Source organism: Leopardus geoffroyi, chromosome A3, assembly GCF_018350155.1.
Source record: "Leopardus geoffroyi isolate Oge1 chromosome A3, O.geoffroyi_Oge1_pat1.0, whole genome shotgun sequence".
In the NCBI taxonomy this organism is placed as follows: domain Eukaryota; kingdom Metazoa; phylum Chordata; class Mammalia; order Carnivora; family Felidae; genus Leopardus; species Leopardus geoffroyi.
The window spans coordinates 52,064,051-52,085,818 of NC_059336.1; the positions used below are offsets into that span (position 1 = coordinate 52,064,051).

General features: G+C 41.3%; 1 protein-coding gene across 8 annotated transcripts in view; it reads right to left on the reverse strand.

Moving 5' to 3' along the window:
• LIMS1 (LIM zinc finger domain containing 1) overlaps nucleotides 1–21,768 on the reverse strand; it is a 155,783-nt gene that overhangs the window by 33,493 nt on the left and 100,522 nt on the right. For 2 of the 8 annotated variants that reach the window (XM_045443753.1, XM_045443749.1), the window contains exon 1: nucleotides 3,540–15,803. The exons of the other annotated variants lie outside the window; for them this stretch is intronic. The gene's annotated coding sequence lies outside the window, so the exon portion shown is untranslated. Of the gene's footprint in view, nucleotides 1–3,539; nucleotides 15,804–21,768 lie in introns of those variants that run through there. 8 annotated transcript variants of the gene reach the window in all.

Consider the following 21,768-nt stretch of genomic DNA (forward strand, 5'->3'; position numbering starts at 1 on the left):
AGATCAAGACAGCTGATATCAAGAGTCGGACGCCTAACCAACTGAGCCACGCAGGCATCCCAAGACTCACCATTTTTAAAGAGGAAAGAAACAGCCTCGTGGTTTAACATGTATAAAACATGTAAAGTTTTTTTAACTTTATCACGACCACGTAGAACAGAGGAGGCAGCAGGCATGAACACACACACACACACACACACACACACACACACACACACACACACACACACACACTGACCCTGAGACTAGAAACACAAAGCCACTGAATTAGGGGTAGCACAATAGAAAGAGGGGAACCATGCCTCCTGCCCAGAATACTTCTTCCTTCTTAACCTGATTATCTTCTATTTACATTCCTACTTTATCTAAGACACTCCTAAAAATCAATCTTTATTTTAATTATCTTTAAACTTTTCTATCTCAGTTTACTGGGACCAAGTCCACAAACATGGGGATTTGCCCTCCTCAGGGAAAAGATTCTAGACAATGGCTTAATGGTCAAAGAGAAGGAAGGGGGCCCCACTGCCACTGTGTTCTTAACAATAATCCTTCCACTTTGCCAATTTACAACTAGCGTTCAGAGTTAATTTTTCCTGCATAAATAATAAATAAGAATCACCTTCTTAGCTTAAGAGACCTGCTTAAAGTCACACAGCTAGCAAGTGGAAGATCCCAAATTCAAATCCAGACATCTGCCTCCAATGTTTCTGTTTTTTACCTCTACATAAAATCTATCCTGTGGCCAACAGACACATGAAAAGGTCTCAACATCACTAATAATAAGGGAAAGGCAAATCAAAATCACAGTATCACCTCATACCTGTCAGAAATGGCTAAAACAAAAGACACAAACACTAATTTGAAAAGACATATGCACACTTATGTTCACTGCAGCATTATTTACAATAGCCAAGATATGGACATATCCTAAGTGTCCACTGACAGATGAATGGATAAAGAAGATGTGGTATATAAAAAAAAAGATTTGGTATATATACACATACATATACATACAGTGGAATATTACTCAGCCATAAAAAACAATGAGCTCTTGCCATTTGCAACAACCTGGATGGACCTAGGGGGTATTATGCTAAGTGAAATAAGTCAGGGAAAGAGAAATACTATATAATGTCATTTATAAGTGGAATCTAAAGCCAAACAAAACAAATGAACAAAGAAACAAAAGCAGAAACAGACCCATAAATATAGAGAACTGATGGTTGCTAAATGGGAGTGTGTGTGTGTGTGTGTGTGTGTGTGTGTTGGGGGGGGGATGGGTAAAAAAGGTGAAGAGGAGTGGGAGGTACAGGCTTCCAGTTACGGGACAAGTAAGTCACAGGGATAAAAGCTATGACACAGGGAATATAGTCAGTGGTATTATAATAGCCTTATATAGTAACAAATGGTAGCTATGCTTGTGGTGAGCATAGCACAGCTTATAGAGTTGTAAAATCATGATGCTGTACACCCAGAACTAATATAATAGTGTCAACTATACTTCATCAAAAAATATATATACACACACATACACATACCAAAGCCAAAATACATAAGCTAAAACTATAAAACTTCCTGCATAAAATATAGGACAGTTATATAACAAATTTAAAACAATTTTTGTTCATGTTTTTATTTTAGGAGTGGGGGGAATGGGGGAGGGGCAGAGAGACAAGGAGAGAGAGAATCCCAAGCAGTCTCTGCACTCTCAGTGGCCTCAATCTCACAAACCATGAGATCATGACCTGAGCGGAAATCAAGAGCTGGATGCTTAACCTACTAAGCCAAAAAATTTTTTTTAAACAGGGGCACCTGGGTGGCTCATTCGGTTGAGCATCTGACTCTTGATACTGGCTCAGGTCATGATCTCACTGTTGTGGGATGGAGCCCTGCGTTGGGGTCTGTGCTGAGTGTGGAGCCTGCTTGGGATATTCTCTCTCCCTCTCTCTCTGCCCCTCCTCTGTTCACTCTCTTGCTCTCTCTCTCTCAAAAATAAGCAAACAAAAATTTTTTTAAATGAAATTAAATAAAATCTATACTGTATGGGTGTTTCCAGTAACTGATACATTTGTCTATGTCTAAGGAAAGAAGCTATTAGGCTCTATTTGTTTGTTTTGTTTACAATATGCTTACAGTTCTTAATCAATACTAGGTACAATGATTGCAAATCATGTTCATTTTCCTACCAGAAACATCATTAAATCCAAATATTCTGCCCACTGAGGTAATGCTATTGGCGATACCAACCTAAGGGCAGGACGCTGAAGTAGGTCCTAGAGATTTCCCTTTCCTTCAGTTCAGTTTCCAGGGGATCTGAGGATAAGTTTTCTATGTTCTTTTCATCTCACTTCACATGCTAGAAATGTAACCTCCAGGAATGTAGGAACTTTGTTTTGTTCATGCCTATGCCCCAGCATCATCAAGAGAAGCCACCACTTGGCAGGTGTGTGTAATTATTTGTTGAATGAACTAGGGTTAATAATCCATCTACTTCATCTGGCAAACCATGAAAACAGTGAGACAGCAATTTAGCTACCAGTCTGCTAAACACTTTGAGTCAGAAGATCTAAAAATGTAACTATCTTATTAACTTCATAAGAATTAATCTTATACTTACTAGACAGAAAAGCAGAACTATGAAAAAAAGCTAATAGTGAACACACACTATTCGGTTCATGAACAGACACAATGAAGACTCTTACCTGCTAAGGAATTAAAGATAATGTGGAAGATCTGCCATCAAGTTCTAACTTTTTATTTTGAAATAATTATAGTCACAGGAAGTTATAAAAATTGTACAGAGAAGTTCTTCATACCCTTTACGTAGTTTCTCCAATGGTTACACTTTATGTGATTACAGTCCAATGTCAAAACCAGGAATCTGACATTAACACAAGGTGTGTATATACATTACATATATGTCATTTTACCACCTGGGCACTGCCCCTAATCAAGATACAGCACAATACTGTCACCACAAAGATCTCTTTCATATTATCTCTGATAGTCACACTCACCTTCTCCACACCTTGCCATCTCTTAGCCCTTGGGAACCACTAGTCTGTTTTTCATTTATGTCATTATAATTTGGAGAATGTTACTGCTATGGACTGAATGTTTGTGTCCCTCCAAAATTCATATGTTGAAAGCCTAATCCCAAATGCGATGGTATTTGGAGGTGGGACCTTTGGGAGGTAATTAGGATTAAATTAGGTCAAGAGCAGAGCATTAATCCCTCATTATGGGATTAACATCCTTTAAGAAGAGGAAGAGACACAGATCATTCTCTATCTGCCATGTGAGGATATAGCCAAAGGTAGCAAAATGTGGATGGCTCAGTCGGTTGAGCATCTGACTTTGGCTCAGGTAATGATCTCATGGTTCGTGAGTTCAAGCCCAGTGTCAGGCTCTGCTGACAGCTCAGAGCCTGGAGCCTGCTTCAGATTCTGTATCTCCCTCTCTGTCTGCTCCTCCCCAACTTAAGCTCTCTTTGTCTCTCAAAAATAAATAAACATTAAAAAAAAATTGTGGATCCTCACCAGACACTGGATCTGTTGGTACCTTGATCTTGAACTTCGCAGCCTCCAGACCCTTGGGAAATAAATATTTGTTGTTTAAGCCATACAGTCTATGATATTTTTGTCATAGCCAACCAAACTAAGACAGCTACATGGAATCATAATAGTATGTAACCTTTTAAAGGCTGGCTTTTTGTACTCAGCATAATATCGATCCAAGTTGTTAATATATATCAACAGTGTGTAACTTTTTATTGCTGTCCATGGTATGGACATACCATAGTTTGTTTAACCATTCACCCAGTGAAGGTTCAGACATCATGTCTGAACATATGGAACTTTTCCTATGTGCTCACAATGCAACAGGCCTAAGGGGTATCTGAGAAGTGCCTGCCAAATGAATAAGCAAGTGAATACAAGTCACAGCCTGTTTCTATGAGTATACAATGTCCTTAGGCAAACGATATATGGATATCCATGGATTCTCCATTATTCAAGCATATAAGGAGATGCTGAGTGAAAAGGGCTGTCTGTGCACCCTTGTATCTGAGTAAGGATCAGTAACTATGAGGCCACTGCAAGGTCAGGTGGTACTATTCACCCAAAAGGACTGCAAAGGGGAATCAGCTGGTCAATCACTTCTTTTCCAGCTATAAGCTAATAACAGAATAGAACACAGCTAAGAGAAATGCATGGTTATTTTTCCAAGAGGACATGGAGGTCATTTCAGGCCAAATAAACACCACTGCTTAAGTTTTATATCCAGGCATTTTGTTACTTTTAAACCATTTTTGGCACTTAATAATGTCTCTCTAAGAAATGCAAACAATTTTTAGATTGTGTAACAATGAGAAAAATATTTACCTGAATGCTTTTGATGGAACGTACTACTGCCACCTCAGTGGCATCAAAATAGTCTTTGAAACAGGGCAGGAGGCTGTTTAAAAAAAAAAAAAAATACCCAAAAGCCAGTTTTGTCTGAATAGTGGGCCTGTCAGGTGGCTTCTGCTGAAGAACTAGGGTTTCCTGAGGCCCATGATTCCTTAAGGGTTCTTTCCAAAAGGTTCTATAACCTGACTATGGTCTATGGACTATGACTACGGTCTATGGGAGACCCTACAGGACATGTCTGAACCCTAAACATCCCTTAAATCCATCCGGAGTAGACAGACTCATATTTCCTACACTCAACATTTTTTGATCATCTACTGTGAGCGATCTACTGTGCTGTGTTTTTGTCCATCTGGGCTGCTATAACAAAATACCACAGACTGGGTGGCTTATAAACAGCAGAAATTTATTTCTGACAGTGTTAGAGGCTCAAAGTACAAGGTCAAGGTGCCAGCATGTTCAGGTTCTGGTAAGAGCCCTCCTCCCCTCTTCCTCATTCATATCCTCTCACTGGTGTTCTTACATGGTGGCTAGGGCTGGGGAGCTCTGTGAGACCTCTTTTTTAAGGGCACTAATCCCATTCATGAAGACTCCACCCTCATGACCGAAGCACCTCCTAAAAGCCCCACCCACCAATACCATCACCTTTGGGGGTTAGGATTTTGGCATATGAATTTTGAGGGGACATGAATATTCAGACCACAGCAGGCAGGATCTAGGACCCTGGTGGAGTGCATGTAACAGTCTGTTAGATGCTAAACTACACACAATATATCTTATGTTAAGCTGACCACTCCAGTGTTCAGTAAAGAGTGCTGCAGTTCTTCAGACCCTACCAGTCCAGTGAGCTCCATGATTTCAGCCCACACTCCACCCCTGACATACTGCCTAGCCCGAGATAAATAACTGACTGAGGGACATCACACAAAAATATTGTAGCTATAATCAGGAGCTCAAATACTTAAGTCCTAGATACAATCATGAGCATGGTTGCCAGAATTAAACACCAACTTTTTAATAACTGGCATTTTAAAATTAAAATTCTCTCAGATAGCAACAATTGAACTATGTGTATCACTACCAGATACGTAGCTCATCTATGTGGTTTTTAAAATTGAAGCTGAACATTTTGACCAATTGCTTCTAAAACACAGGACTTGAATACAGAAAAAAAAAGGCAGTGCTATTTACATGTTTTACGCCATTCCATAGACAGATGTGAAGATGTGGATGGCTAACCAAGCACTTGGCAATAACAACTCCTAGAATGTAGCTTCTTCAACTTTAATCAAAGACTTCCATGTTGGGGTGCATGGGTGGCTCAGTCAGTTAAGTGTCTGACTTAAGCTCAGGTCATGATCTCGCGGTTCGTGAGTTTCAGTCCCAAGTCGGGCTCTGTGCTGACAGCTCACAGCCTGGAGCCTGCTTCGGATTCTGTGTTTCCCTCTCTCTTTGCCCCTCCTGGACTCATGTTCGCTAGCACTCTCAGTCTCTCTCTCTGTCTCTCCATCTCTCAAAAGTGAATAAACGTTAAAAACAAAAGCAAAACAAAACAAAAAAGGCTTCCATGAATACTGGGGTATTCAAATTGTTGAGACAGCCTGGTTAAGTTACCATATGACGAAATGAATTATTTTCACTGTGATTCTCTATTCTACTTAAATGGAAAATTTAATCTGATTTTCCCCCTACTATTAAAAACACAACAATCGTGACATGCAAGTGAAGATAATGGAGCTGGAAAGTTCTTTCTCATTTCCCAGAGACCAGGACAAATGCACTGTGTTTTCTTTCAACAGTCAATGAGGAAAGAGACAAAGGTCGGCTGGCCAGAAAGGATACGGGAGTTGCAATTAACATAGCATTTTTCTTGTCTGTTAAAATTGTTTCCTAATTCTGAATTGTACAAGCAAAAAGAGAGCATTTATTACAACAGGGGCAAGAGAGTGAGAAAGAAATAAGATGTGTTTTCAATTAACTTCAAAGAAGAAAGGTGTTGTTATCTGCCCGCACAGGTGCTGATTACTGATTACAATCAAAGCAGAGAAGAACATCTTTGGCTTTGTTACTGTACTTTAGAAAGACCTGAAGAGACTAAGTGAACACTGTTATCACCTACCAGGAGGAAAGAACAGACTTAAAGGACCTCCTGCTCATCCCAAGTACTCAGAGCAGTCCAGCAGAGATCCTGAGGCTGGGACTCCAGAAGACAAAGCTATTTGCATATGATTGTAACACCGTGTGAAATGAAATTCACCTAAAAGTTAGAGCTCTGTGCTGTTGAAGACAGAAGATTTAGAGCACCCCAAATGTTGTGATATTTGAAGAAGTGTATTTATATCCCTCTAAAGGAAAATGAGTGAAACAGTCTCTGGTTGAAAATTTCCAAGAAGCACACTAGCAGGCACACTTTCAGTCCTAAAATCAAAAAATACACTGTTTCCAGTGAAAGTGGGTGAGGTAAAAATTCTTTCTCTGGTGTCTGGAAGGGCCCTGGTTTTACTCTTGAAGCCCACAACAGAGGAGTCAACTACTCAGGAGCCATCAGGCAGACAGCTGCCTCAGGCTCTCCTCCATACCCTGAGGATTCTGTGGCACAAGACAGGTCCCAAAGGTGCTCTGCAGCTCAGAAATACTCTGCCTGCAACAGGCACAAATTGTCGCAAATTATAGTTCAGTTTCTCAATCTTAACAAATTTAATAAGTATTAACAACCTACTTAGCGGACTACTTCTTGGGAAGTACTTCTCTCTGGACAATCTCTAGAAGTTTTCCGTTATCCAACCAACCCATCCACAAACTTCAGCATGTAGAGGACACAGGGAGCCTGGGGAAGATGCAGGAATGAGAACTCACAGTGTTCTCCCCTTTCTCCATGACACTCTTGTTGCATCCACACGACTCCTGAAACAGAATGCTACAGGCACCAGTGACAGTCACAACAAAGTTTATTGCAATGAGAGGCAAGGCCAACCAATCAGGACCAACACTCTTGATCAGAGTGCGGCCCGAACAGCCGGGGTACAGAGTTTTTAAAGCCGATCACATAGTTTTATCATTACCTGGGAACAGAACAGAGAAACAGTTCCCAGATGAGTTGGAAACAGTTCCCAGATGAGTCAGAAACGGTTGCCGGATGAGGTGATTATTTTAGACTTTCTGCCCCTAAGTTGCAACCAGTGGATCTCCTTGACCTTGCCCCTGATGCTCTTTTCTGTGAACTTTTGTTTCCTTTGTTGGTGAAGCCTGATTTACAAGAGTGGATTTTCCAGAGTACCAAGCTAATTTACAAGAGTAAAGCAAGGCTGTTATCTCTTGACCTTCAGGGTCAGAACAAAGCTGTTATTTTTCAAGCTACAGTGTCAACACAAAGCTGTTAGCCCTACACTACAATTTAACCCTTACACTCTGATGCTGACAGGTCTACTTTATTAAGAGACATTCTGGACCACGTGCAGAGAAAAACCAACAGAGTTGAAGACAGTTCGTGACACCCTTCTCTCTTGGGTACAGATGTAACAGTGCTGACTTGCTGCCTGCATCCAGCCACCCTGTCTTTGCAGTAATGATGACACTCCCATCCCACAGAGCAATCCACTAGAGAAGGAAAGATACAAAACCAGATCTGGGAGGGGGAACACCAGAGTGGCTTAGTCACCTGAGTGTCCGACTTCGGCTCAGGTCATGATCTCCTACTTTGTGAGTTCGAGCCCCACATCAGGCTCTGTGCCGACAGCTCAGAGCCTGGAGCCTGCTTCTGTCTCCCTGTTTCTTTCGAATTCTGTCTCCCTTTCTTTCTGCTGCTCACACTCCGCTCTCCTGCTCACACTCTGTCTCTCTCTCAAAAAATAAACGAACACTAAAAAAATTCAAAACTAGATCGGGAAAGTGGCAGAAGATGTGGCAACAAGGCAAAATCAGTAATAACCGAAAACTAACAAAGGACATGAACGGGCAACCTCAGCTTCCGGAAGCCCCATGTGTATGGAAGTGTGAGCACTCTGAGACAGGATCACTGGGTTGCACTGTTTTGTTTGGCAAGTTGAATCTCTCCACCCCCATCAGACCCTAAGCAACATAGCTTGTTACAGAACATTTATAAAAAGGCACAGAAGACCCACTCATCTAGGAGACCTGCCATCTAGAGATAAGCACTGCAATATGTTGATCTCTATTCCTTGTAAAATACATATATACACATGATTGTAAATAAGGGCAAGACTGTTGCATGGTGATTGTTCAGAATTATCTTTAATAATATCAAACATACCTAGTACTGGACATAAAAAGACACAAACCTAAAAGGACATAAAGTTCTTTGGATGAATACTACTGCCCCCTTTTCCCCTGCTTTCTGCTTATCCAAAACTTGCCCAGTCCTCAAATTTCTATTCAAGGTCTTCTCTAAGAAGCCTCCTGTGAGCATTCTAGCCCGTACTAAATTGTTTAGCATGTACAGTGCTCAAGTGGGTAAGATTTCAGTCGATTCCACATTGTGTTCTACACTGCAAAGATGGTTCTTCTCTCAAGAACACCATGAGCCCTTTAGTGTGAAAATTTCCATGGAGTCTTCATATCAAGCACCCTCTTAGTAGGCAATAATCAAAGTGGCCCTTTTGTGAAAAGTTGCTATACAACAGAACTACAGAGGTGCTGATAAGCCACCACCATCCCCAGAAACCCAAGACAACTCGGTGTAGCATCAGTATGTACTTCAGCATGACATTTTCTTGTCAGTAAAGAGAACTTTCTTAACAAGATATCATCACTGCGGTCTGAAACCTATAAGCTTTCTAACAAACTTTCTCTTGCTAGATCCCCATGGTTGCTCAGTAAGCAGAGTGTTCGGTCAATTGAAAAAACTTTCTTAAAATCCTCTTTCATAGGTTAGGCAATTTTTCTCTGATTTTTTAAACATCCTCACTGGAAAATGTCTCTGTAGCAGCTCCTCCATTATCCAAATCATTTCTCCCTGTTACTCGTATGGTGACCCACTAACACATATTCTCACCCCAAACATCTTTTTAAAATGATATACTGTGTCCTGACCAAAATAGATGAATTTGAGAAAGCCTTTTATTTCAAATATAGAACAGTATTTTTAGCTAAGAGTGTTGACTAAAAGAATGTCCAGCTTACCAGGGAAATCCCTCAAGTGAATCCATGGGCACCTTATATGGCTGGAGTGGCCATCAGCACCCAACTTTCTGGCTCTAAATTACATTCTTATTTTAGTTCTGACTCAGCTGGGATGTCTCACTGAACTGACCTTCAGTTAAGACGGGACAGGAAGTCAATGGGAGTTTTTACTCTGTGAATAAGCTTCACACGAGTGATAAGGTAAAAGAAAACCATGAGAATTTCAGTAAGAAAGGACAGAAAAAAACCCACACTGTACTCAAGGTAAAACAACCCTTTCAAACTTAAATCTACATCTTTCATTTTCAGTTGTTTTATTTATTTTTAACACAGAACATGTTTTCACGTATATTTTGTTACATTAAACAACATTTGAAAATATTGGACAGAATTAAACAGAAGAACTGAAAATTATTTGGCTAACTTTAAAAAGGTAATTCTTCTCTTTTAACTTCAAATTCTGTGAAGTTCATATAGAAAGACAAGGAACTGCTTTAGCTACCATGACTTACAGTTTCCCATATGTAGAATCAAAAGATGTGGAAATGATCAGGAGGCCTGAGCACCTGGTGGTGTCATTGTAAGGCTACCTAGTACACGGGTTGACCTTCAGTTTCTCCCACGTGTCTTTGGCATGTTCCTCCTCTTTTTCTGCCTCCTGTCCTCAGCTCTTCTCTTTCCCCATGGAGCTTACTATTCTGTCACAGAATGAAGTCTGGGTTTTTTAAAGCAGTTTACAAGGTTAGGTAGGAAGCTTGCATGTTCAGTTCCTTTACCTCTTCTCAAGGAGACATACTCTATGAATCCAGCAGTAATAACATAAAGGTATGATCATTATGACTGCAGACAGATTCCTCATTTCCTGATGGAAGATTACTGGAGTATCTTTGGTGTGCTGATGATGGGAAAGTGCTTTCTCCGCAGCCTGCTGGCCCGGAGGCCTTTCAGCAGAGGGCGCTGGAGACACTGACTGGAGGAAAGGGTTTTGCATGCTGCTCCTGGCAAGCTCAGTAGGCAAGTGCGCGTGGGGGCAGGGCTTTCTCAGGTCCAGCCTCTGGCAGCACATACAGTTTCTTCAGTGCCCAGTTCACATGTGCATGGCAGGCAGAAGCAGTGAATGGCAAGCAGCTTTCCTGGTGGCAATGCCTGGTGGTTCTGCAGCAGGGGGGGGGCTCTGGCTCCTGCAGCGTGTGGCAGCCCACAGCACACTGACCACCCAGCCCTGCCTCTCCAACCACCACACTGACCACCGCTCCCATTCTTAGCACTTCTGTAGTAGAGAGCCTTGTGGCACCCTGCAGGGAGAGTCTCCTACAAGTTCAGGTTTCTAGCAACATATGTTTCACTGCGGCAGCACTGTAGCAACTGCTCTGCTATTCCCATCCACGGTGAGTCCTGGGTGGGGAAGAGGGCTCTTCGCTGCTTAGAGGTGCTATTCCCACACTCTTAGCCTTCTCTCTGCTTCTTACTAGTCAACCTCTTACTACTGCAAACCTTTACTGGAGTTAATAATTCTTTTTATCTTTTTGTGAAACCTTCCTCCTTCAAATTACAGTAAAACCTTGGTTTGTGAGCATAATTCGTTCCAGAAACATGCTTGTAATCCAAAGCACTTGTATATCAAAGCAATTTTCAAGAACCACTGGTACAGTTGTGATCATGTGATGTTTGGCATCATGTACTTACTCGTATTGCAAGACATCACTCATTTATCAAGTTAAAATTTATTAGAAATGTTTGCTCTTGCAGAACACTTGCAGAACAAGTTACTTGCAATCCAAGGTTTTAGTATACTGTGTGGCTTTTTCTCTCCTGACTGGATCCAGACTGAACCACAGCTGATATGAGAGGCCAAAATCAGGACTCTTTAATTGATTGTTCTTAGACCTCATCGGGTCCTTTATCCAATATGAGGCATCTGTCTCACTTAAAACAACTGGATTTGTGTTTGAAACTAGAAAGGGAAGGGAGGAGTGGATTATAAAATAAAAGTCCAGCATAATAAAATGGCCAGCTAGATAAGAATTCAAGACAGTCGACCTCACTCTTTGTGTCTCCAAGCCAGAGGCCACAAATGGACTCAAGGTTCAACTCAGGGCAAGAGTATATGGCACTCCCCTCCTCCCCCCCAACCTAGTACAGAGCAGAAATTCCTTCCTGTGATCACTCTCTTGTACCAGGGGCATGTCTGGGGACCAGTCAACCTGGGTTCTTATATTTTCATGCTAGGTATTAACCCAGGAAGGAGGCAAACAAGGGACACACTTCTGTTTCAGTCTTCAAGAAACAAAAGAGGAGAATAAAGGAGCCTTTATTAACCTTTAGTAAGCTCTCACTTACTAAACATCTTCAAGACTGTAAGGAGGCTGATGATAAGAACTGCAAGCTTCCTGGGCACTTACTATGTACCAGAACACTTGGTTGTGGGGTATTCTGTGCTACTTCATGTCAGTGCTATACAAGTTTCCTTGGTCACAGCAATTCCTGTTTCCCTTCCTGTCATGACAGTCCTGGTGTGTAATAACTAAGCAGCAGCCTGCTTCCTAAACAGTCCCTCAATTTCAGAATACTTGTGGTGGAAAGGACCATGCACACCACTTAGCAGTGACTTGCATTGCATCTCTGCAGGTATGGTCACACCAAAAGCCTGTTTGTGGGCACAGCCAGAAAGCACAGTTCCAGGAGAGCCTGAAAGTCAGCCCCTTGAGGGCTCCAAGGCCTATGCCAGGATTCTCAGCTTCATTTTCTGAGGAGAGATCGGGCAAAATCTAAAATGTGATATAGTAATATTCTAAACAACTTCTGTCATAAAAATGCGCTTTTAAGGGATGATACATTACCTTATTATTATCTGTTCTGTTTCCTCTTCATCTACCTTCTTTCAGTCCCCATACATACAAAAGCTGAACTGACAAACTCTGAGTCACGAAACACGGCAGCAGCTGGCACGACAGGGAGCAGACCAGCCCTGTGGGCCTTCTTTCCCTTCCCTTTATAGACATCCTGGTGGCCGTCATCTGCAACCTTAAACAGGCTAGTGACAGACCAACTTCACAAGGGCTGTAGCTGTTCAGCCTGCTTTCCCTTCCCATTCTTGCAGGACTCTTTGAGGACACTGCTCCTCCCTCCTCCTTCTGGAGCATGGCCTCTACTTGCCACAAAGAGGCCAGAGCCACCATCCAGTTTCCACCCCAACTACAAACCTTCCAGAAATATTGTTTCTAAAGAACAACATACAAGAAAAAAAATCAGGGAAAAGGCTTGGGGAGAGAAACAACACCACAGAGCTTGCAAAGACTATTTCAGTGACTTTTACCATTGAGGCTTACACACCTGCACATGCTGGTGTGTGTGTTGTCTTTTAATATGTAATTGCTTAAATAATATTAAACAAAACTTAAACCTTCCTGACTATAGGGCATGGAGACTCCTTGCTCTAATCCTCTTATAAACAGAACTGACACCAAGGATTTTAGTTTAGGACAGCAAACGTGTACTGGGATGACAATGTCTATATAAATCTTTAACCATAGCAATGCATAAAACAGAACGATCTCTTCTCATGGCATAAATAAGGAAGCAAAATGTCATCAAAACTAACTTGGTACCAGGTCAAATTCTAAGCTGGAAAAATAGAGCAAAATACTTGAGTTCTTAAACAGCTTGGAATCTAGTAGGAAAGCAAATCAAATGATGAAATGCTGAGAATGGTCCACATAAACTAATAAAACCATATGGTCTGAATATAAGTAAAAGAGCTGTCTAGCCCTCAAGTGATTGTTTCTGTGATGTTGCATCAAAAATCAATGATCTGCCTCTATTAAAAGTGGTAGTCATTTCTACTCTTCCAGAGATAACGATATTTCAAACAAGTAGAGACAAATGATCACCATTATTTCAAGAGACAGTTTTATCCTTTTAGATAAAGGATAGTTCTGTATTGAAAGGATAAATGAAAAGCAAACATCAAATTAATCACTATGTTAAGATGCTAGCAAAGGGGGGGGGGGGTGGTGCCTGGGTGGCTCAGTCGGTTAAGTGTCTGACTTCGGCTCAGGTCATGATTTCACAGTTGGTGGGTTCAAGCCCCGCATCGGGCTCTGTGCTGACAGCTCAGAGCCTGGAGCCTGCTTTGATTCTGTGTCTCCCTCTCTCTTTGCCCCTCGCCTGCTCACACTCTGTCTCTCTCAAAAATAAATAAACATTAAAAAATTAAAAAAAAAAAAAGATGCTAGCAAAAGCAAAGGGACAGAAGAACAGTTAATATCTTAAAAGGACAAAATCCAAATTTTACACTGCTGTCATGATAAACATTTTAAGAGTCATATGGGATGCATGAAGGCTTTCAGGGACAGAGCGGGAAGGGATGAGGGGGAAAAATCACATGGCACAGTTTATTATCATGAGCACAAATACAATCAGTGCTCAATATTATAATGGCTCATAAAGCAATGTGTTTTCTCATCCAGAAATCAATCTATATACTTGCTATGCAGGTACAGATTGCCTCTAGGTAAACTGCCTATATAAACACATATGAACAAGCCAGTTTACCTTCCCTTTTATTGAATGTTTCCATGTAAATGCAGACAGCTGGAGTCATTATCACACAGCCCAGAGGTCAGAACCCCAGGGGGTCACACTTAGCTCTGTAGAAGCAGTTTCAGACAGGCCATGATCTACATTTTGGTTCTTTCGTAACATTTGTATTCCCTCTTATATTTTTCAAGACTCAAAAGGCACAGAAAGAAGCCAGAGGCTTTTCTGCAGCTCATTTACCATTCATTTGACCCTAAACATCATTTTGTGCCCTAAGGTCTGGCACTGCCTTGCAGAGAAAGAACAAACTGTCCTGAACCATGAGAATTCTGAGTGCATGCTCCTTTGGGTATTCTTTCTTGATTTTGTCATAGTTTCTGAGAATCTTGCACATGTTAAGTGGCTCCAGCACTTAATTTTTAACAAGGCGTCTTTCAAGGAGAGACCATAGCAGAATTCCAACAAATTACTAACATAGGTACTCAGGAAGCAAAGAGAAACTAATGTTCAGCTTTGCTAACAGATGTGTCTTCCCAAATAGTAAAAATGGAAAGTGTCCAGTCATTTGATATTCAAAACGAAATACAACAATTCCTCCTTGAATAACTCTAAATCTGTTAATATCAAAACACCTTTTCTTTTTATCAATCATATTCAGTTGGCAAATGGAGAAACTCAAGCTCCTAAAAATAAGTGACTCGTAAAAGTCAATTACTAAGTGGTGATACCAGATATTGGATGTAGTCTCTGCTACCCCAGACTCTAAACTATAATGGCCCACAGTCCATGAGCCAAGCTCTTATTTTCAAAATAAATGTAAATTATCCCACAGATAGAACACATCTCTCTCTGCCATGGAGGTAAGAACAGTAAATGAGATGTTCAGTCCAATCTCTTTCGATACAAATTGAGAAAGGCTTAATAATTACCACAGGTAGACCTCCTCGGGTAAGGTAAGGGGCTCCTATCTCTTTCCACTCTCCTCCTCCCATCAACCTCCAAATTACACATACCAGAGCCACAAATGCTGAAATCCTGGTTGGTTTATATGACACTGACAGGCAAGTGACTGACAGACTATCGTTATAGATGTTGGGTAAGGCAAACTACTGATAAGCCCAGCAAGTGTTAAATTATAATGTGTTACACAGGAGGGAAAGGTTAAAATTGTGCCACTCATCATGATACATATCAAAAAATTATAAACTCTAATTACTGAAGATTTCAAACACATATTAAACTAGTGGGGAAAATAAAATGAATCCCCTCATATCCAGCTCAATGCCAAAAGTTATTAAACCGTGACCAATTTGTTTTATCTATTCTTCAACCATAAAATATTTTGAAGCAAATTCCATACATCATATCATTTGATCCATAAATTCTTCAGCATATAACCATAATGTATATATTCAAGCTCTATTTTCCCCTATAGGGATGTAATATAGCATAGTAAATTGTGAAGGAGGCTCACTATAGAGATGCTTGAGTTCTACCTACTACTATTTCAAAATTACAGATTCTTGGGGCACCTGAGTGGCTCATTCTGTTGAGCATCTGACTCTTGATTTTGGTTCAGGTCATGATCCCTGGGTTGTGGGACTCGTAAGTGGGGGTAGACTGTCCTCCACTAGTTTTCAAATCATACTGAGATACCTCAGCAGCTGCCAAAGGACTGGGGTAAGGTTCAGGAAAAGAATCCGGTCTAGCCATCCCACCCCTTCCCTTCTCATCACTTCCACAGAGCATCACTGCTTTTGTTCTACACACCACAGTGCCCAGGGACATCCTGTCTGGAAAAGATGATTTTTTTAAAAAGCTTCTGACTGGAACTTCAACTTCTTTCTGAGATTTTCAGATACCTGTTTTTGTTTTTTTGGTCCATTCCTGTGAAAATCAGAAGCTCTAAAAACATTGACCAGTTTTCTGAAATGGTCTGATATTTTACCACTTCTATTATGAGTGAAAGTTAACTTACTGGTATATACCAGTTTTAACTGGTGACTGAGTAGATCAATCTCAGTCTTTAGTTCTCTCTGTATAGCTCAGAAGACCACCCTAAGTTCATTCACAGAGAAGCATCTTTCCTGGAAACAATCTTGTAACTCCTTCTTTTTCCCTTCAAACATGGCTGAAACATTCCAAATGAGCAGCCTGCACGTAAGCTGTGGCCCAGTTCTAGGTCCATGCCCACTCATACTTCTTCCCCATAATACTATCATTTTTTTCATTTCTATAACTCCTAAACAGAATTTTGATAATAAAATGTACCATTTAATCTCAGTACCATTTGACAATGCCTTCTTTAAGTTGTTATAATAGCAGATGGCAATACAAAGATGTACAAAGGTGACAGCAGTAATCTGCTAAATTGCAGAATTGGTTACAGTGGCCACAAAACCTATCAAAATCCAACAGACGTGTTCCCAAAGAAGACAATCAGGTGGCCAACAAACATATGAAAAGATGCTCAATCTCACTACATATCAGGGAAATGCAAATCAAAACCACACTGTGATATCACTTCATACCAGTCAGAACATCAGTTATTAAAAAGACAAGAGGACAAGGCACCTGGGTGGCTCAGTGGATTAAAGCCCCATGTCAGGCTCTGTGCTGACAGTTCAGAGCCTGGAGCCTGCTTCAGATTCTGTGTCTCCCCCACCCCTCTCTGCCCCTCCCCTGCTCTCTCTGTCTCTCTCTGTCTCTCTCTCCCAAAAATAAATAAATATTAAAAACAAAAAAGAAGACAAGAGGAGCCCCTGGCTGGCTCAGTCAGAAGAGCATGCAACTCTTGATCTCAGGGTCATGAGTTCGAGCCCCACATTGGGTGTAGAGATTACTTAAATGAATAAATAAACACAACAAGAAATAACAATTGTTACTGTTAACAAGAAAAAAATAACAAGAAAAAAACACAACAAGAAATAACAATTGTTGGCAAAGATGTGAAGAAAAGGGAACTCTCATGCATTGTTGGTGGGAATGTAAACTGGTGCAGTCATTACAGGAAACAATATGGAGGTTCCTCAAAAAATACCAAATGACCTAGGAATTCCACTACTGGGTATTTGCCCAAAGAAAACAAAAACATTAGTTTAAAAAACATATATATGCATCCCTATGTTTACTGCAGCACTATTTAGAATAAGTAAGATACGGACACAACCTAAGTGCCCATGATAGATGAATGATAAAAATGTGGTATGAGCAAGCAACTTTTTTTTTTATAAGTTTACTTATTTATTTTGAGGGAGACAGAGACAGTGCAAGTTGGGGAGGGCCAGAGAGGGAGGGAGAGAGACAGAATCCCAAGCAGACTCTGTGCTGCCTGTGCAGAGCCTGACATGGGGCTCAAACCCATGAAACTGCAAGATCATGACCTGAGCTGAAACCAAGAGTCAGATGCTTAACCGATTGAGCCACCCACGTGCCTCAAGCATGTAACTCTTGATTTCAAGGTTGTAAGTTTAAGCCTCATGCTGGAGGTAGAGTTTACTTAAAAAAAAAAGAGAGAGAGATGTTGTATGTATATTTACAATGAAATATTATTCAGCTATTAAAAGAATGAAATCTTGCCATTTGTGATAACATGGATAAACCTACAGTGTATTTGCTATGTAAAGTAAGGCAGAAAAGATAAATACCATGTAATTTCACTTATATGTGGAACCTAAAAAACAAATAAAAAACAGAAACAGACTACATAAATACAGAGAACAAAATGATGGTTGCTAGAGGAGAGGAGAGAGGGGAATGGGTGAAATAAGTGAAGGGAATTAAGAGGTACAAACACCCAGTTATAAAATACATCACAGAGATGAAAAGTACAGCATAGGGGAAATAATCAATAATACTGTAATAACATTGTATTCTGACAGATGGTGACTACTCTTAATGTGGTGAGCATTTGGTTATGTATATGATTGTCGAATCACTGTGTCATACATCTGAACTCCTACGATATCTTGTATACTGACTGTACTTCAATAACAAAAACATTGTTCATTTATTTTAGGAGAGAGAGAGAGAGAGTGAGCACATATGAGCAGGGGAGGGTCAGAGAGAGAACGAGACAGAGGATAGGAAGCAGGCTCCACGCGGACAGCAGAGAGCCCCCAACGCGGGGCTCAAACTTATGAACTGTGAGATCATGACATGAACCAAAGTTGGAGGCCCAACTGACTGAGACCCAGGTGCCCCAGAAACATTTTTTGTTTTGTTTTGTTTTTAAAGCATAAAACAAACAGTCATGTTTTTAAAAGCCTCACTTATGTCTTGTAATGGCTTCATATTTAGTTTGGAAAGAAAAACCAAAATATTCTACTCTGATTTTACAATCTCTTCAATGAATGACCTAATACAATGCTCTCATAGTTCATTTCATTTATTCACAAATATTAACTGAACATCTAGTAGTTTAACATTTATTTATTTTTGAGAAACAGCGTGAGCAGTGGAGGGGCAGAGAGAGAGGGAGACACAGAAACCGAAGCAGGCTCCAGGCTCTAGGCTGTCAGCACAGAGCTGGATGTGCGCCTGAACTCACAAACCGCAAGATCGTGACATGAACTGAAGTTGGACACTTAACCGACTCAGCCACCCAGGCACCCCTGAACATCTAGTAGTTTAAATTGTGCTAGTCACAAAGTGAGTTAGAAACTACTCCCAGCCTGGATCTGACAGTTACCTTTACATAGATGGTATCTGACACCATGAATACTGAAGAGCTTTTGGAAACACTAGCAAGGGCAACAACAAATGAGAAATCGAAAAGAAGCAGTAACTAGCAGGAAAACTAAGAAAAGGCAGCATTGGGGAGATGAACGAAGGAGAAAGTTTTAAGAAGGAAGTATTACTGCTATACAAATTCAAAAAGAAGTAAAGGCAAAGTAACTTGATTTATAGTGACAGCCTTGGGATTGTGAGGTGGGCCTCCCTCCCACGACAGACACTTACTTCCTCCCTGCCAGCTAGCAGTACAGCGAAGAGACTCACTACTCACTACGGATTGTATGAGAGGGATGACCAGATAAAGGCTGCTGCCAGAGAGGGAAAACGTAACCTAAGGAATGGCTCTCGATCAGTGATGTGTGACCATGAGGTCTAGGTGACCAAGCTGATAGGAGGGAATACAAGGAACCACAAAGTTGACAACAAGCTACCATGATTTTCATTTATTCCTACAACTCAGTGAATTTTTATGAGTATTACGTAGAAACCGCTGTGAAGGAAAAAAATGGGGGGGGGGGAGGGGGACAAATCCCTAACAAATGATCAATGCACAGCTTTGCCTTCAGACATCTTAGTTTAGCAAAGGAGCCTAGATGCATGTACAACTGACAGTGACATAAGCTAGACTTTATCCTATGGGATAGTGGGGCACATGGCACCGGGTGGGCAGGGGTGACGAGAAGCAGCGGGCTTGGGGATGAAGAATTCTGCTCTCCTGCAGTCTTGCCCTTCACTGATCGTGCAAAGGCAGGATTAAGCAAGAGAACACATGAAAATGTCTAATAGCACTAGCTTCATACAAGTTCGACATGCTACTTTCTTTCATGGATTCCCTCTGTCTTCATTCAACAAACAATTAAAGCAGTGAGTGGAGCATGAAATCGGGGATGACACAGCAGGATGGGAAGAAAACATGGAAGGCAGGCATAGTGCTTCATTCATTCACAAAGGTACAAGCAGATCTCGATGGACAGGGCCAATGATGGATGGGAGATGATTCAGAGACATATATATAAGGATTATGAATGAAGAGAAACAGAGGGCTGATTTAACATTTAATATTTGACTGACTTGGTGTTCTTATTCTCTATGCATCATACACAACTGGTCCTGAGTACCCTGACTTCATTCTTTCCAGGTTCCCCAGGCTAAGTTAAGTGGCACAGTCCACCCCTTTGTGGCAGGCAGCCCAGAGGATAACCCTGGAGACCCCACCTCCTGGAACTGACAAAGATTCTCTCCTTGATGAACTCCAACCATGCTCTTTTAAGCTCTTTCAAGCTCTTTCTTACTGGGCCCTGACTTTTGAGTTTCCAGAGCCAGAATCAGAGTAACTTAACCTCCCACCCTTGAGATCTACTCAGTCTCTCCAACTAACAAGGTTCTTCATCCTCCATCATTCCCCAGATGATGTCTGTTCCCCTGACCTGCCTTCATCAATATTTCTCTTAGGTCAGTGTGACTGTAACCTCCCACCCTTGAGATCTGCTCAATCTCTCCAACTAATTAAATTCCTCATCCTCTACTGTTGGAGAAGTGGATAAAGTACACCAAAGATGGCTGATTGGACTAAAACAAACTCTGGTTTCTAGCTTAGAGACTCTTCCTCCGGTTTCTTCTTCCTTTGTTTGCTGTGCACGCAAAAACCTCCACAGATATGGAGGCTGTCAGCTATAAATTACCCTCCCCACTTGCATTCCGGGCTCAGATCTTTGGAGAAAGTCTCCTCTGAGCCCGCTGGTGTACAATAAATCTCCAATCCACCAAGATATCCGAGTGCCGCTTGTTTTTTCCGCCAGCGTTCCAGCCTGGTTCCGTAACACTACCACCCCCCCCAGGTGATGTCTGCTCACCTGGCCTGCCTTTAGCAAGAATCCTGTTAGGTCAGTTTTGCCAGAATGCCCCCTTACCTCTGATGTTTCTTCTCAGTAATTCTCCATCCACTGACCCCTACTCTGCTCCCTGGCTATAAACCCCACTTTTCCTTGGTGTACTTGGGAGTTCAGCCCTCATCAATCTCCCCCACCAGGAAGCCCACTGCAGTGGTCCCTATATCTATCTTGATCCTGAATAATCTGCCTTATTGTTTTGTAATAGGTGTCACTGGATGTTGTTTTTCTTTTTTTAAAAATTTTAAAATGTTTATTCATTTTTGAGGAGGGGGGAGGCAGAGAAGAGAGCAAGAGACACAGAATCCAAAGCAGGCTCCAGGCTCTGAGCTATCAGCACAGACCGGGATGCAGGGCCCAAATCCACAAACCGTGAGATCATGACCTGAGAAATCAGATGCTTAACCAACTGGGGTGCCCCGTTTTTCTTTAATAGTAGTCACACTTTTGCGTAATCCCCTGTTCTTCAGTGTAGACTGGACTTACTAACTTGCTTTTAATGAAGGCATTACAGCAAAACTGCTAAGTCATTTCCAAGATTTGTCTATATAAAGACTGTGGCTGCCATTCTTGAGCTCTCTCCCTCTCATCCATTTGAGTCTTGAGAAGACTACAGCCCTGACTGAGAGCTCAACAGCAATACCACAAAAGATCCTGAGCTGAATTCAATGAACTAAGATGCATCTGGATTCCTTGCTCACAGAAACTGTGGGATAACAAAGGTTCACTGTTTTAAGCCTCTAGTCAGTAAATCCGTACCCACAGGCCAAATGTGTGGCTCACTGTCTGCTTTTGTAGGTGAAGTTTTATTGTAACACAAAGAGCTACACTCGTTCATTTACGCATCTTCTACAGCGGTGTTCATACTACAACAGCAGAGTTGAGTAGCTGTGGCACAGAATGTATAGTGTGCAAAACCTAAAATATTATCTGGCCCTTTACAAAAAAAGTATGCCGACTCCAGGTGCCCTTAAGTTTAGGGGTGATTTGTTATTCAGTAATAGGTAGCTAATGCACTCTGATCCTTTTTTTTTTAATGTTTATTTATTTTTGAGAGA